Below are 17,017 nucleotides of genomic sequence, written 5' to 3' on the forward strand. Positions count from 1 at the left end.
TGATGTGGATGTAATGTTTATGTTACTCTGTCACGTAGCTGTCAGAAAGAATGTGTCAGCTCCAGGATTAATGGCGAGGCTACAATTAAAGCTTGCTCCAGATGTCACCAAAAATATTGATTGTAAACTTTTTTTTCGACAATCTGTTCTCAAGCTGAACTGAGTCAGTGAATGGAATTTTTGTGAACAAGTAACTGAGTCATCAACTGTCCTTCAGTGGAGAGAGCATGTCATGCTAAAGCTAATGCTAGGTGGAGAGAGAGAGGGGTTCAGAGTTTGGAAATGACAGCAGGATTTACTAAGGTCCTCAGCACGGAGGACAGAAATACACGTAACCTCGGTAACCATACACAAAGATGTCAAGAGCAACATACATGAGACTAAAATGTCACTAAGTGAAAACGGAATGAAATGTATAATAAAATTGACTAAGATGTGACATTAAATAAAATGTAACTAACACTTGACCAAACCAAATGCTTGTCATAACACTAAAACTAAGACTATTCAGATGCCAATATGTCTCATCTTTCAAACTCCATGTTTTCAGTTCACAATGCAGATTCTTCAAACAAAAAGTCCAACTCAGCTTTATGAGGATAACCCAGATCATGAGAAACGTACTATGAGCTGTACTCCTTTTTACAAATAAACTGACCTGAAATCAATCAAATGGCCAAACAAAATGAAGAGAGAAAGAACTCAAAGTATGTTTGGTGAAAAGTGTTTGAATTAAATTGAGGAGACATTTGAGCTCACTTCCTTACAGTTGTAGTCAAGGACTGACAGGCACAGACAACAGCAGAGGATACAACTGTGTTTCTGCAAACTGTATGCAAATGTGTAACAAGAAGACAGCAAAACACATGTGAGGAGCAGATGTAGGATACATGTGGGTGGAAGTGAACATTTGGAGAGGGGATGTATTGCCGTTGGTTGACAGGAACACAGTCGGCGGGGCTGGAACGGGAGACCTCCTGACAAGCTGCTGCAGCTTCCTGTTGGCCCATGGAAAGACGCCTGAGAAGCAGCAGAGAGGGAGAAACCAGTGGAGGAGGCACAGCTGGAGCGAATGAGAAAACACATCTGCATGACAGTGAGAGAGAAGAAGAGACTGCAGGGTTGGATGAGAGCAAAAGGCAGAAAAAGTTAGACAGTTAGATGGCCACAAATTATTTCTGTGTTTCTTAAAGTTAGACACATCCACATTGCTGAATTGATGCTTACCTCTTCTGCTGTGCAAATAATGCATTTGAAAATTGAATTTGCACACAAAGTATGTCAGTTGCAATATGAAAAGGATAAATATTGAAAAAAGTATTTTTAAAAAATCTTGGAAAAAAGTAAGGTTTAATTAAAAATATATAGGTCTGGAATATTTTTATTTGCACTACTGTTCAAAGGTTTGGGGTCACTTAAAAATGTCCTCATTTTTGAAAAAAAAAGTTTTTTTCATTGAAGATAACATTAAATTAATCAGAAATACACTCTTGACATTGTTAATGTAGTAAACATCTATTCTAGCTGGATATGACAGAGTTATTTTGTTGGCCTTTTAAAATTTTATTATAGTGGACAGTGGAGAGAGAGACATGAAACATGGGAAGAAGAGTGGGGGAAAGACACGCAGCAAATGGCCGTGGGTCAGACTTGAATCAATGGTCGCTGCGTCATGGACTACAGCCCTAGTTTATGGGTCACCCGCTCAACCAGTTGAGCTACACGGGTACCCCAAAATGACTGGTTTTTAATGGAATATTTGCATAGGGGTACGGAGGCCCATTTTCAGCAACAATTACTCCTGTGCTCTAAGGGTACATTGTGTTAGATAATCATGTTGAAAGGAGTTTTGATCATTAGAAAACCCTTGTACTATTGTGTTAGCACATGAATAAAAATATGAGTTTTCATGGAAAACATGTGACCCCAAACCTTTGAACAGTAGTGTGTATATACTGAATTACCTATTTTGTAACATATGTATTTGTAGATCAACTGTTACAATTTGTATTCAATTATAGTTTGACCATGAAATATAAATAAAGCAAAAATATTTTCAAGAGGTCTTCCAAGTACAGTCAGCAGTAAGAATACAAAAACAACTTCTGTTATGTTTTGATGCTTTTTTCAAATATAAATTTTTATTCAGTATGTTCATCCGTGCACTTTAGTGATTCAGTAAAGGCTCAGTTCTAGATAGCTGTGGGTCAGTCAGAGTATCCCTCCATTTTTAGGGGAATTTAATGATTTCTAAATTACACAAATTGACAAAACCAGAAAACTAGCAAACAGAAAAGTAACTGTGCTGCAGCATAGAATTAATTCATGACAGTCCACAATTATGATTAAGTATAGACGTGATTAATATTTTCTTATAGTGACTGAAATGTCATGAATAGGGAAATGGAGCTGTGCTATTTTCAACCTAGAAATGTTTTTACGAGACCTAAAGGTGCAGAATAGTGACAGTAGATATTTAGTAAATAGATCTGTTACACTACATATTAACAAATTCACACTTGCATCCTAGTGTTATTTCACCACTACTGCCTCTGTGAAGTGTCGCTCTAAAATACAAGTCGTTTTCCTCCTAGAGGCATTTTATCTTACTTTTGCCTTTGTATTTACCCAAACCAGTCTTAGTGTACAAACCCATCTGATAATTTAACCAAACTGCACAGGTATAAACCTTAAAGGAAATTTATTTCTTGGAATGTTTGGGAAATGCAAGGTTCTCAGCAGACAGCAGTGAAACTGAACAGTGTATTTGATGGGAAACAAAGTGGAACAGAACTGCAGAAGGAGACCGATAGATAGGATTCATACAGAAGGACTTTACCTTACTTTACCTTACTTTTTTTTTTTTAAATTTAGCCTTTTGCCTTTAGGTCACAAGGTGTTTTGCAGTCACAATGCCTGGGCGATAACTACACTATCAGGTTGCCACTGTGTTCTTGTGTTATCAAGCAGGCATTGAAAGATTAATCAAGGTGTAGAATATCTTGCACACACAGTTGTGCTGGAGTCTTTTTTTTGTTTGTTTAAATGGAAGCCTAACTTCAGGAACCATTCTTTTAAAATTCTACACAACACTGATGATGTGGAACAGTACAGAAACCTTCTTCTTTGTGCTCTAGTGTTCTTGCCCCTGAGGTCACAAAGCCAATGTACTGCATCACAGAGTATATACAATAAATACTTAACCGTACCATAAAAATGCCTCTTACTCTGCAGTTTTTATAAATCAAATCAGCTTTCCTGCATGTAAACATTATATTAACTCTGCTTGCTGCTGTGACAAAATGCTCTCAACTAGTTGAGAGAACTGAGAGACAGGAGGAGGGTTGAAAAGGGGGGATGGACAGGGGATGAAGGAGGAGAAGAAGAGGTGGTGAGGGGCTGAGTGACGGACAGAGAGGTGGTGTGTCTTAGACGAAGGGATGGAGGGAGTAAATCCTTTTCTTCATCATTACCTCGTCTCTGCCACTGCCCTCACCTTAATTAGTCTCAGAGCAGCTCGCCCGGCCAGAAGTCTGCCTCATCCCTCCATCCTTCCCTGTACCCCCTTCAAACCTCTCCACCACCCCCCTCCTCCTCATCCCTTTCACCTCCTTGTCTTTCTTCTTCTGCTCTCTCTTTTTCCTCCAGCGATTTCCACACTTCCTCTGTCTCTCTCACGTTGCGCTTCATCTTCGTCTCCGTGGAAATTGACTGAAATACCAAACCCCTAACCCCACAATATCAACAGCTGTGCAGCTATACACACACATATATACACACACACAGCACAAAGACCTTAATGTTGGTAAATACCGCAGACACACACACACACACACACACACACACACACACACACACACACACACACACACACACACACACACACATGGCTGCTCCAGGCTTGGCAGCTATAAATACAGAGGATTGCAAAGAGGAGGAAACTCGGTTAAAAAGTTAAGTGGGGAAAAAAGCAGCGCAGTGAGATTGACACCCCGACGTCTCAGCTCTCTAGAGGCTAAATTAGGAGATCCACAGCTTCATGCACACACACACACACACACACACACACACACACACACACACACACACACACACACACACACACACACACAGAGACAAGCACACCTTGAGTGAATGCACATTCACACAAACTCATAGTTTTAGTTTCACAAGGTGCATACGTACACACAGTTGTGTATATGTGTGTGTGCGTGTGTGTGTGTGTGTGTGTGTGTGTGTGTGTGTGTGTGTGTGTGTGTGTGTGTGTGTGTGTGTCATGTCAGTCTCAGTGGTCCCTGCTCTACCAGTCACTGAAGGCCCGTTCCATGTCCCTGTTTTCCTTCACCAGCAGAATGTTGATGGGCACTGGGACATTAAAATGGTGGGAGATGCTTCACATTACATACTCATGCTCTGTTTTTTCTCTTATTCTGCTACACAGTATAATGAAAGTATTTATAGTAATAAGACATGACAGGTGATGGGACCACATTGTTATACATCGATTCAAATCAAACCAAAACAATAAATGTTATTTGATTTTAAATACCTAGGGTTTCATAATTTTGGTGTTGTAATTAAATATTTGCATCTTATCTCTGAAAAAAACACTTATTTTTTACTCAGAGAGCTACATATTTTATGTTTTATGTTTATTCTTGAATAAGGACAACAAGAATTTGGATTTCGGCAGTTTGACTGGGGAAATAAAAAAGATCATTCCTGCAAAATAAAATCTCTGGAATTAAAGATGGAGCCAGAAAACAACCAAGAATGTATAAGTAAGCACTTCCCAGGTCATTTTAACCACACAGCTTTTCTCACTAGATCATTGAAACATGGTTTTTACATACATATCTTCACATACATGCAGTACCTCAAAAAAGAGAAAAAGTATATGATGATATGATGATTACGCCATGCACTGCTATTCTGATGACAATGCTCAGTGTGCATCCTCACGCTGTCTGCCTGGTACAACTGAAGGTAGCAATCACTGTGGTGGTTCTGTAATGATTTATGTTTACTTTTGTTCCTGTCAGTTCAAGGTTTGTTGGAACTGTGTAGCGAACATCCTTGTGTTGTGTAAAGTAGCTGTTTGCTGAACATTTTTACATGTTGGAAAATGAGCTATAGTGGAAAAATAAATATTTAACTCAAACAGTTATCAAACAGAAGAGTACAGCTTCTTTCTATTTCAATTTTCTGCAAGTTTTTTTTTTGAAAAAAAAAAGCTAATTTCAGCTGGTGTACAAAGCAAAGAAAAAGGAAGACATAAATTGAAGTGCCCTGGAATGCAGCTCGGGATATGCAATATGTGGCTGCTGCCTGAAAAACAAAAATGAAAGAAAAGGACTTGATTTTAAAACATGTACTCATCAAAAAAGTACATACATTCACATTTTAGACAATGGATCGCAGATATACCCAACGGAATTTTAAAGCTCTTCAGGTCAAACTGGTCAGCTGATCAGACGTGTGTGATATAGGCCTGTTAGCTTCACCCTGCAGGGGGTGCTGTTGAAATGGAAGTGGCTCCTTCTGTGACCTCTGATCCTGTTGCTGGATGCTCTCACTCTCAGCAAGGCCTCCTGCTGCAGCCACTAGATGGCATTCAGGCTCTTTACAGACTGAAACCACAGCTGTCTGAATGGCTGTTTGTGTGCTCGTCTGTCTCATTTGAATATTGTGTTGAATTTGTCACATAAAGCTGCGGCCTCATTTTATATCAAACTCAGTCAGCTCTACCTGCAGGCTTCAGTCTTCAGGAGGTATATTTTGTGTTTTACAATGCAAGTGGCAATAAGGTCTTGTTGGTTGCATGATGGTAGGTCCTTTTATAGCAAAAAATAGATAAATAGAAATAAGAAAGAATTTTCTCTGTTGATGATAGTGTTTGCGATGCCCTGCAATCCAAATATCACCTACCTACAACTCGCTGACGTCCATCTATAACATTTAAATTAACACGAGTTTAAAAATAATTAGAGAAAAACTGTCAATGCTATTGAAATTCTTTAAAGAAAGCACATAAATGTATTGTTTTTTAACAGTATTATAGACATGTGATTTACAAGTGTGGTAAGGAGAGTTTAAGGATATTGTCGTCCCAGCTTTTACAATGTGAAATATATCTGTGTATTCAAAACAATGAAGTAATTAAACAAGGACTGGTAAGAAGACATCAGTCTATCAGTTATATTCCATGGCTGGGAAAGATTACTGCAGTTTTGTATTGGACTTATCTGTTTCAGTACAATATTGGAGTGCCCACACATACTCACAGTCACACACACATTTGCACACACGCATGCATACACTCATGCAGAAAGAGACAGAAACTATTCAGTCCATTCTTGCGTAAATCACTTGGCCTCAGGGCTCTCTTAACCCTTTCTCTCTGTGAGTGAGTGTGTGGTTGTGTTGCTGTGTGTGTGTGTGTGCATGTGTTGCAGATGTCCCTCTGAACACAGTAATGCCGGTGGACAGTAGAACTGATAGCTGTGATGATGATGCTGCATATAAGCTTCCACTAAATCTGCATGAAATCTGACGCACTAATAAAACTGTTTAGACAAAGATCCAGAACTGCCCTTTAACCATCAGAGGGAATGTAGAGAACAACTAGAGCTAACTCATATTATAACATGATTTAATATTTTAGTCAAATACATTAAGAGTGTGGACAATTCATATTTAGTCTAGAAAAAAAACTATTTTTATAAAGTGAAATGTTACAGTAAGAACTGTATAGCATAGTAAATACTGTGCATCATCACTAGTCAGCAGAAAAAAAATCTCTGCTAAACACATCAGAATGTAACTTCAATAAAATATATAATTTTTTGGTGAAGAAACTACAAAGTCATGCGACTTAATCTAAGTAATCCAAGGTGTTTAGTATTAAGATCCTCTTTGGTGCTTTCCAAAGTGAACTATAAACTCAAAAGGAACAAGAGCAAAATATAAAAATTGGAGGTGTAAATTCCCAATAAATAGCTTAATAGCACTTTCAAAGAACGTAAGTTTAAAAATCTATGTTATCTGACGTATAATCTAAAGGAACTGTCTTTTTAAAGGTGAGAAAAAACTTTTATTTTTGAAATTAGATGTTGAAAATGTAAGAAATTATAGTTCTTGTGTCATTAAGTGACTGCAAACCTTTCCCCCTATGTGTTTTGAAAATGCTTTCATATTCTTTCATGATAGATGCAGATGTATGTGTGTTCATCAGGTGGCTGGTATGTGCTCTGATGTTTAATAAAATTTGCTATCAACTGATCAAAGTATTCAATGTCTCAGCTATAATGAGACTGTCGGGACGGGCGATTATGTTCAATGTAACTCACTGTACCTCATGTTAATACTCCTATTACTCAAGTTGATCTTGTTGGTTTTTGACAATGTGTCACTGTTAAAACAAAATAAATACTATTCTTGCAATTTTACTTTTTTGTATTTTTGTGTTTATGAAATAAATGAAGAGTTTCATATCCACTATTACATACAGCCTTTGACTACTTTATTATTCTCTGACTGTACGTGATAAAATATAATTTAAAAAGTGAGTCTAAATCTGTCTGTACTGAGCTATGTTTGGCTAAAATCCTTCTTCTATGTCATTCACTATACACTGTTGAAGTGTATAGTGAATGGAAGTGTACGTTGCTGAGATCTTTCATTTATCAAAAATAAATCATAAATATATTTAACTAATGACAATATCTTATGCATACTTTATTTTATTTAAAAAGTCAGTGTTCCAAACTAAAACTGCAACGCTGTATGTGTGTGAGTAAACATCCTACAAACTGGTTTCTTTTACACTATCAACTCAGTTTTTAAAGTGCACACAATGTAAATGCACTTATTTGACTGTATATGGTTTATTGCTTCTGTCCAGTATTTACATTACTGACATATAAAAGCTGCACTTCTTCTGTGTATTGTTCTGTTTATTTTGTATATATCAGATTCTATACAGTGCCCTAATTTATCTGGAGGTACATATATATTCATGCATATTGCTTCTTGAATTTTCTTGCACTGGTTCTTCCTGTGTTCAGCGATAATAGAATTAAATGCACCATCTTCAGTTTAAATGGGTGATCTAATGTTCACCTTCTGATCGCTAGATGACCTTCTGTTAAAAAAAATATCTGCTAAAACTTTTAAAACATGAAATATTACTGTGATGCTCCTAAATCATTTAAAGAACTGACATTTAGAGTTACATTAATGAAGATTACAAAGTTGTTGTTTTTTTTACAGCAACTATCATCATGCTGACTGGTGGGAGTGTTGTGGAGCAATTACCAGCTGGGATAGACGTTACGGCTTTTGTGATGGGTGTAGGAAGAAAACAAATATCTACATTGACCCAGTCTGAGCAGAGGCAGAGATATGTTGGCTGTTGGCAGCATAGATTTTATATAAAAAGAAGAGGAATGTATGCTAGTATTGGCATTACACACACACACACACACACACACACACACACACACACACACACACACACACACACACACACACACACACACACACACACACACACAGACTTCATATCAGCAAGTTATCTCAGGCTTGCTGAACCCCTGTAATGCTCCTATTAGCAGCTTCAGTTAAAATGGCATTTCATCAGGCAGCTGACAAGTGAATTATCCCTCCCTTTTTCCTCCCTATTTCCCTGTCTCTTTCTCTCTCTCTCCCTCCCTGCCTCTCTCTCTCTCTCTCTCCCTCTGACTGTCTGCCTCGGTCTCCCACTCTCCCCCCGGCTCAGTGACAGTAGCCTTAGGCCTGAGATAAAGAGGAGGCGCGGCGCTCGGCGCTCTCACACACAGTCGGCAGAACTGAAGTGACATCCTGTCAAAACAATAGTTTACTACAACAGGAACTTGTGTGTTCTGTCAGACAGAGGCTGAACTTCAACTTTGGGACATATAGATTCCTCTTTCATATTGATCTCCCCCCACTTTGGGTGTGTGCATGTGTATTTGAGTGTGTGTGCGAGCATGTGTTTCATTTGGGCCAGTGTACTTGGATCCCAGCCCAGAATCACAGAGTGTATGTGTAGATAAAAACTCAGAGGACAGTTTAGATACTGTTCATCATACAAGCGTCTGTAGTGCTCCAGGGAGGAATTGCCATCATTGACAAATCTTCTCCAGAGCTCATTTGCACCGCCGAAGATTTCTCTGCCGTTTGCTTTCTCACTTTTAAAAATTCTGTCTTTCCACTTCTGCATTATACCCAGTTGTGTAGCTGTGTGCAGGTTTGTGGAATAGAGTAGTGCTTCCCAAACCTTTTCAGCTCCTGACACTTCTAACCCTCTCATCACATGTTGCATATGAGATTAGAGATCCAAAGCAACAAAATTATCCAACATTTCACAGGAAAGAAGACAAGATTAAAGCAATATCTGGAAAAATAAACATTATAGAAGTAATGTGTAGAAGAAATATGTTTTTTTTCCTTGCAAAAGAAATATGTTTCTTCCTTTTTGCTCTAATGAGGGCCTTTGCGACCAAAAGCTTAGATAATAAATTTGAAATGATGTTTTGATCATTGCTCAGTGTTTCTTCTGTGGAAATGTGCAGCAGTTTTGAAAAGTTTTTCTTTATACCTCCATGTTAATCACCTCGCAGCCCTTTAGGTTTATCTTGTGAACTGTTGGCGGATACAAACCCTCAGGTTGGAATGCCTCGACTAGAGGAAAGTCACATTATCTCCACAAACAACTCAGCTGCTTTTTCTACCCTTTCTTCTGACAATCAATTTTTTTAACCTCATTGACTCTATCCAACAAACCATGCCATGATGAAAAGAGTTAAAAGTTGTGATCTAAATGCCTTGAAATAACTTTTTATAGAATGGGGTTCTCCGTATTTTGGTGTATTAAGAGTGGTGACATGCTTTGAAGGGTACCTCCATCTACAACCTTCCCTCACGAAACTTTTCTCAAAGTTACCTTTATGTCCCATCAGCTCAGGCAGTACTGATTCCAGCCACCAGGGGTCGCTATAGGGGCAGTCTGGTAAACACCCATGGGCCTGTTCAAGACAGAAAAAGACCGGAGGAGTATGACCTAAAACATGACCTCTGGACTCTCCAACATTAGAAGGAAAATTTAGTTTTAGTTTCAGGAGTATTTGTACATCTGAAATCAAAGCTTCCACCTATAAATGAAGAGGTCATTTTTTTTAACTTCACAGGTCATGTCATGTTGCGCTACTGCTCCATTAGCTCCAGCTGTATCTGTAGAAATGATGCATTCTGTATTTTCAGATGTTAAGATGTTAGCTTGAGCCATAACTGCCACTTAAAATTCTATTTTTCCTGTTTTTGAGCTCCTCGAGTAGCATTTACACTGTTGTTGGCCTCCCCTTTACCCTGATAGAAACTCCAGCTGAGCCTCAGTAATAACGGTTTTCCCTCCAAGCACTCAGGACAGACAGTTCCACCTCTTCTTCGCTCATTCTAATCAGAGGAGATGTTCAGAGGCAAATATGGCGGCAGACTGATGACTAAATTCAAGATGACTACATCAGTTCATGACTGGATTGCGAATGAACTATGTACCTTCAACAACAATAGGGGAGAGAAGGTGTGTTTGTTGGTTACAGTCCAGTGTAATTCAGAGTGTATAATTGTTCAGATGGTGAAACCACACATAGAAAAGAAAAAAAGAACACAAAGAAAGACCCCCACACATGGACAGACAGGAACAGACAGAGAGACGGACACATGGATCCATATATAATATATTCGTGTGTGTGTGTGTGTGTGTGTGTGTGTGTGTATGCGCAGGCACAAATATATGATGTGTGTGTGTATATGTGTAGTGCGTTGTGTGTGTTACGTGTGTGTGCGATACCTGGCCAGCAGTGGTAACAGGCTCTGAGGCCTTTAATGGGATTTAGCCTGAGGCTGTTTTATTAAGATGTCGGCTTTCCCTGCTGCCTCTGCAGCTGACACCATTCCCCACTGATACCCCTCCTCCTAACCAACCCTCACCCCCACCGCACACCAGCCTCCAAGCTGCACCCCCCCGCCCCCCGCATCACACCCCAGCCTTCACCCCACACAAATCCCCTCAACCGTCCCTCCACACCGCCCCCTCCCCGCTGCCCCGATGCCCCCTCTTCCACTCTGTTCTACACCCTATAATGACCCTGCCATCACCAAATACCCCAACTCACCCCCTCCTCACCATTCCTCACCCCATCCCTATGTTCTCCTGGGTCACTGCTGTTTTATTCATTTTATTTCTGATGTGAGGGCTAATTGTCTGTAATTGTCAAGAGAAGATCCTATAGAGTAGAAAGATTAAATTTATCCAACATTTTCTCCATCAATGTTCTGAATTTTTTATTTATTTATTAATTTGTTGGTGTTTTAGCATGACATAATGGAAAGTGAGGGAAAACTCTTGTCAAGATCTATGAGGGGTCAACAACCAAGTGAGACCCACAGTCAAATCGAAGAGCAATGGAGTCGACTTCTCAAACAAACCCAGGAGTCTCTTCTCTCTAATCCTCTGTCAGTGAGCTGCACCTGAGCTGTGGTTTGATGATTTGACTTGGATGGTGCTCATAGATTCACAAATGTGCAGTTTCCCAGACTGATGCAGTTACAGCTTGATCATTTTCCCAGCAAGCAACTTGAGCTCTAAACTGTACTATTCTGGCCTTCACATTGCATAACTATACGACAGACAGCTGCTCTTCTTCCTGGCTGTGTGACACAAACCCTTCATCACAGGGCTGTTTGGAGGATATTTTAGTTTACACATTAGCAGGAGGATTTTAAATAAAAGTATGATGTTACACACTAAATTTAGGCCCACAATATTCAATATAGAGATGCATGCAAACAGATAGTATACACGTGTGTAAGTAAAAGTAATATTATCACAATTTAATTCCAAGTTAAAGTCCTGAACTAAAAACCGAACTGTAAGTAAAGAAGAAAAGCAGAATGTCCTTGCTCGTGTTTAATCATCATATATTGCTTTTGCATCATTATAACTGATGTGTTTAATGACTTCAAGTACTGTGGATATTTAAATCTTGACAATTTACCATATTTTATATGCTTTAAAGTTCATCAGAATGGTGCTGGATGCAAACATGAAGATGCATAAAATGGGAATACATAAGAAGATCCCTTCTGTACTCACATATTTCATTCCTTTTTAGTGTTGCGAGCAAGAAACATTTTGGTGTATTCAGAGTAGAACAATTAAAAAAAGCATGGAAATGTTATGCAGTGCAAAAATTATGAGGAAATGAATCAATTCAGGTAATTTACAGATAATTACTGATGATTTGTCTAGTACAAGAGAAGGAGTTTATTTCAAACTTCAGTCAGTTCAATCCTAATAAGATCAGTGTATGTTTTAGTACCAAAACTATAAATAATCAAAGAATAAATTTAAGTTAGTTGTTAAGCAGAAATATCAAACGTTCGATGTGGCCAGCTTTTCATATATGACTATTTCCGAGTTTATTCTGTTTTATGTTATTGGAAATTTAATATCTTAAATTTGGATATTAGATTTTTGGTTCAACAAAACATTTTAAGATGCCACATTGGGCTTTGAGAAATTTTCAGGGGCATATTTCATGATCAACAAACTAATAGCAAAAACATTGGAAATCTAATACTCAGCAATTTTAGCTCTAATATATTGTGGCATCTGGTAAGTGTTTCATAGACCAGTTGGGTTTGGAAACATTAACTTTCTCTTTGATAAAATAACACTTATCTTTATTTCAAAATATTTTCAAAATATAATGCATGCGTATTTTTTTTTTTTAACTTTTTCAGCTGCTGTTCCCTGTAGGCCACCCACATGTTGAGAATTCTTGGAAGTTTTTAAGTCATATCGCCTGTATTTATACAGCACATCTAAAACAACAGCTGTTGAGACAAAGTGCTTCCCAGCAAAGAAATCTGATTGCTGTTTAGATGTCAAATTTAAGACTGTACAGTCTGATTTATAATGTGAATTTACCTGAGTATATTATTAAGCATTACAGTTAAAACTTACCAAATGATATAAAACACATATGTACCTGATTAAAATAGGTGTAAGGTTAGGACAGTATTGTTATTTAGGGAGATACATCTGACTAATTAAAAAATGAACTGTACAAAACTGTACACGGAAAGCCCAACAAATTCAAAGATTCCCTATGAGCAAGCACGTTTGTGACAGTGGAGAGAAAGAATGTGCATGTAATGTGAAGCAATAGAAAATATATTCAGCTGTTTATGTGATCATATATCAAAATTGAATAATTTAGTATTTATCAGTCAAGGTTCAACAGAGGGACAATACTTCCCAGTTTAATTAACCTGGAATCAAAAAGGCCCTAAAACCTCTCAGAAATCAGATTAAGAGGATAAGACATGGTTCATAAAAAATGTGAAATTCTTACACTGGTTTGTTTTCTTTGACTTCAAAAACCAATGTGGTTTTCATGGTTTCCTCCTCAACAACGTTTCTTCTACTATTACACTTCCCCTGGAAACACTTAGCCCCGATCCTTCCCTGTAACAGAGCCGATAGCACTGAATGTATCTGTGCTGGACCTCTAGGCACTTCCCCTGACTGCTGCCCCCCAGGTGCTTACTTCCTGTGCCCCATACCCCCCAGCTCCCACCCTAAGGTCCCACCCCCTGCAGACGCTGGTGAACTCTAAGAACATGTTTCGACTTTGTACTAACTTGTAGTGCTGCCAGCTGCAGCACCTGTATAGATAATGTGGGTGGTAATAGTTTGGCTATTGATGGAAGTCATAATGATGATGACTTTGTTTCAACCAGCTCTTTGGGTGTGTGTCTGCCAAAGTATTTCTTTGTCTGAGTGGATGGTTGCTTGAAGGGAGATCGGATGCATGCAAGAACACAGTGAGTGTGTGTTTTGCAGGTTTTTGTGCCTGTTAGTGTGTGTCTGTGTTTATGTGTGTGTGTGTGTGTGTGTGTGTGTGTGTGTGTGTGTGTGTGTGTGTGTGTGTGTGTGTGTGTGTGTGTGTGTGTGTGTGTGTGTGTGTGTGTGTGTGTATGAGAGTGTTTTCTTCTGGCTGGTCTTGAGTGCTTTTGCTGTTTTTCCCTGGCAGGCTGTTCTGATTGGCTGGCCCTAGGGAAAGGAGATATCATGTTTAGCCCCAAACCAACATGCATCCCTCATCCACCATTCACTGCCACCATGATTGTGAGTGTCTGTGTGTGTGTGTGTGTGTGTGTGTGTGTGTGTGTGTGTGTGTGTGTGTGTGTGTGTGTGTGTGTGTGTGTGTGAGTGTGTGTGTATGTGTGAAAGAAAGCAAGAGAGAGAGTGTCAGTGGGAGGCCTGTGCGTTCAGGCGATCACACACTCTGCTCTTTCTGCTAAAGTGCTTCTCGTCTCCTTGGCGAAGGCTGATGAGGTATGACATCACAGCACTTTGTTTTATCTTTAAAAGATGAGCCGGGAGCCCTTCACTTCCCCTTAATGAGGCCGAGGTGCCCACACAATATATGGAAAGTGTGCGTGTGTGTGTGTGTGTGTGTGTGTGTGTGTGTGCGCGCGTGCGTGCGTATATGTGTGCCCATGCTTGCTCGCATTCCTGCTTCTTCTTACTTCTTTGCGTGCAACCGATGTGCATAGGTGTGAGTGTGCTTCTGGTTTTCTGCACACTCTCGCTAACACCCATTTTACCCATAACCCCTGGCATTTCCTGTCCTGAAGCCATGTGTCAGACCTCATTGGCTACCGCATCAATAACACCGCACTCACTCAGCTCCCAACACCACATCCTACTGGCAACACATCACGTACCACCGATTTGACTGTTCATATCTTTCTTTTCATTTCTGTAGTGGTGCTGATTGGGGTTGATTTTGGGTTTGTTTACACATCTGCCCCAGGTGTTGATCCACCAGGGTTAGACTGAACTTCACATGTGGGTGACTTTAGTAGGATTTCAAAATGAATTAAGATTGCACCATTACTCATATTCCCGGATTAGCCTGTATTTTATGCGGATATTAGATACATTTTATGCACTTACACATATTTTTATACAAATTTTCAAAAACAGCTGAGGAAAACCATCTGTGGTCAAAACAATGCCAGTCATGTCCACTTCAACTTCAACATCAACAGAATTCAGTGCAAAAGAAACAGCAGTATGAAGGTATTTTTGTACATTTGCACATTAAACTTAACCAAACTAATAGGATATTTGAACTAAACTTTGCTTAATAAAGAGAAATATTTCTTTAGAGGGATCAGTCATGGAGTCACAAACATAATCTGATAATAAGGTTTTTAGGTTTATTTTTGTGCTGATTAAAATACATTGCTTTGGTAATGTTTTGTGTATTCATGTAAAGGCCAGTCTATGGACAGTCACTGGAAAATAGCTTCGGCTGGAAATATTGTAGTTTGCAGTTCTTGTCTATGCAACTTTTTTTAAAGTAAGCCTTCTAAATCATCAAAATGGTCAATATGTCATCAAAAATCAGTCTTAGTATATGATTGCTATGCAGGAACTGTAAAGAATTCATGGATGTGTATTTCATTTATAAGCTTCACTTTAATACAGGCCCACAGTCTACAGAGGATTAAGTGGTGCATTGATAATAGATAGACCTCATTACAGTTTCTTTTAAATTTGAATATCATCAGACACCATTACTGCAAGCAGCAATTAGAGAATAATGAGATCAGAAACAGACAATTTTTATCGAAGTGTCCAACCTGAGATCATTGCTCACGTTGGTGTGGCACGACGACTCCAATGTAATTGTGTGTTTTGTTTTTTCTCAGCAAATCTCTATCGACCAAGTCACTCACTCTGAGAATTTGTTGATACTGTACAACACCACTATGTAGAAGTACATGAGAACTCACCGACTATAAGCTTTATTTAAATATAACACTCACCTGTCCATCTACTGACTGAATGGTGGTTGTGCTGCTGAAATGCATCTTTATGAGAAAAACAAGACAAAAAGTTCTGCAAAAAACTTCCGCCGCCTAAAACATAGTTACTGACAACAGCTTCAGGTCTATGACTACGTATACTGCCCTGTAGCAGGCTTCAGTATTGGTACTGTGGGCTGCCCAACTTCATTCTGTGGTGGCCGTGGCCACCCCTTGATTCTACTTCTGGTACTTAGAATATTGTAATTTCTTGTAGAAGTACTACAACTACAAAACTTGTTCAAACAAAAGTGGATGTTAGTTATGATTGTACCAAAGCAGATTAAAATGTTACCTAAGAATAAATAAAGCATATTCACTCAGATCTGTATAATAAAAAAACAGCTCATCAGATTTCACTGGCACAGGTAAACTCCACTGTCGATTTGTTCGGTGCTTTTTCCACCTGCTGTGTTAAATACCACGAGTGTGCACAAGTTGGTATTTAGATTCTGTTTTGAACAACAATAATAAACAAGAAGCAGGGGGTTATTCACAGTAGGATGGATGCAGATAGTGTTCGCCTTGTAAAGGAAATTCATTTAAGCCATATCCATGGTTCTCTAATGATAGAATGTTGTACCACATGCTTTTATACATACCTTATTTTCATGCAGCACTCACCAACAAGGTTATGGAACTGTACGGTACAATTAAAAATATCTCCTATTCCTATACGAAAAAATTACCGGGGCACGGAGCCTTGTTTTGGACAAAATTAGATTTTTTATATTTTTTGCAGATGTCACTCCCCTTGTTAAAGAAGGAGTTCATCACACACTGTGATTGAGATTATACTTGCACAAGGAATCATAGATAAGCCTATAAAAAGCGGGGGAAAACATCCATCCATCCATTCTCTATACACCGCTTTATCCTCACTAGGGTCGCAGGGGGTGCTGAAGCCTATCCCAGCTGACTCGGGCGAAGGCAGGGGACACCCTGGACAGGTCGCCAGTCTGTCACAGGGCTACATATACAGACAAACAATCACACTCACATTCACACCTATGGACAATTTAGAATAGCCAGTTAACCTCAGCATATT

The sequence above is a fragment of the Acanthochromis polyacanthus genome, chromosome 16 (genome assembly GCF_021347895.1).
Source record: "Acanthochromis polyacanthus isolate Apoly-LR-REF ecotype Palm Island chromosome 16, KAUST_Apoly_ChrSc, whole genome shotgun sequence".
Taxonomy (NCBI): domain Eukaryota; kingdom Metazoa; phylum Chordata; class Actinopteri; family Pomacentridae; genus Acanthochromis; species Acanthochromis polyacanthus.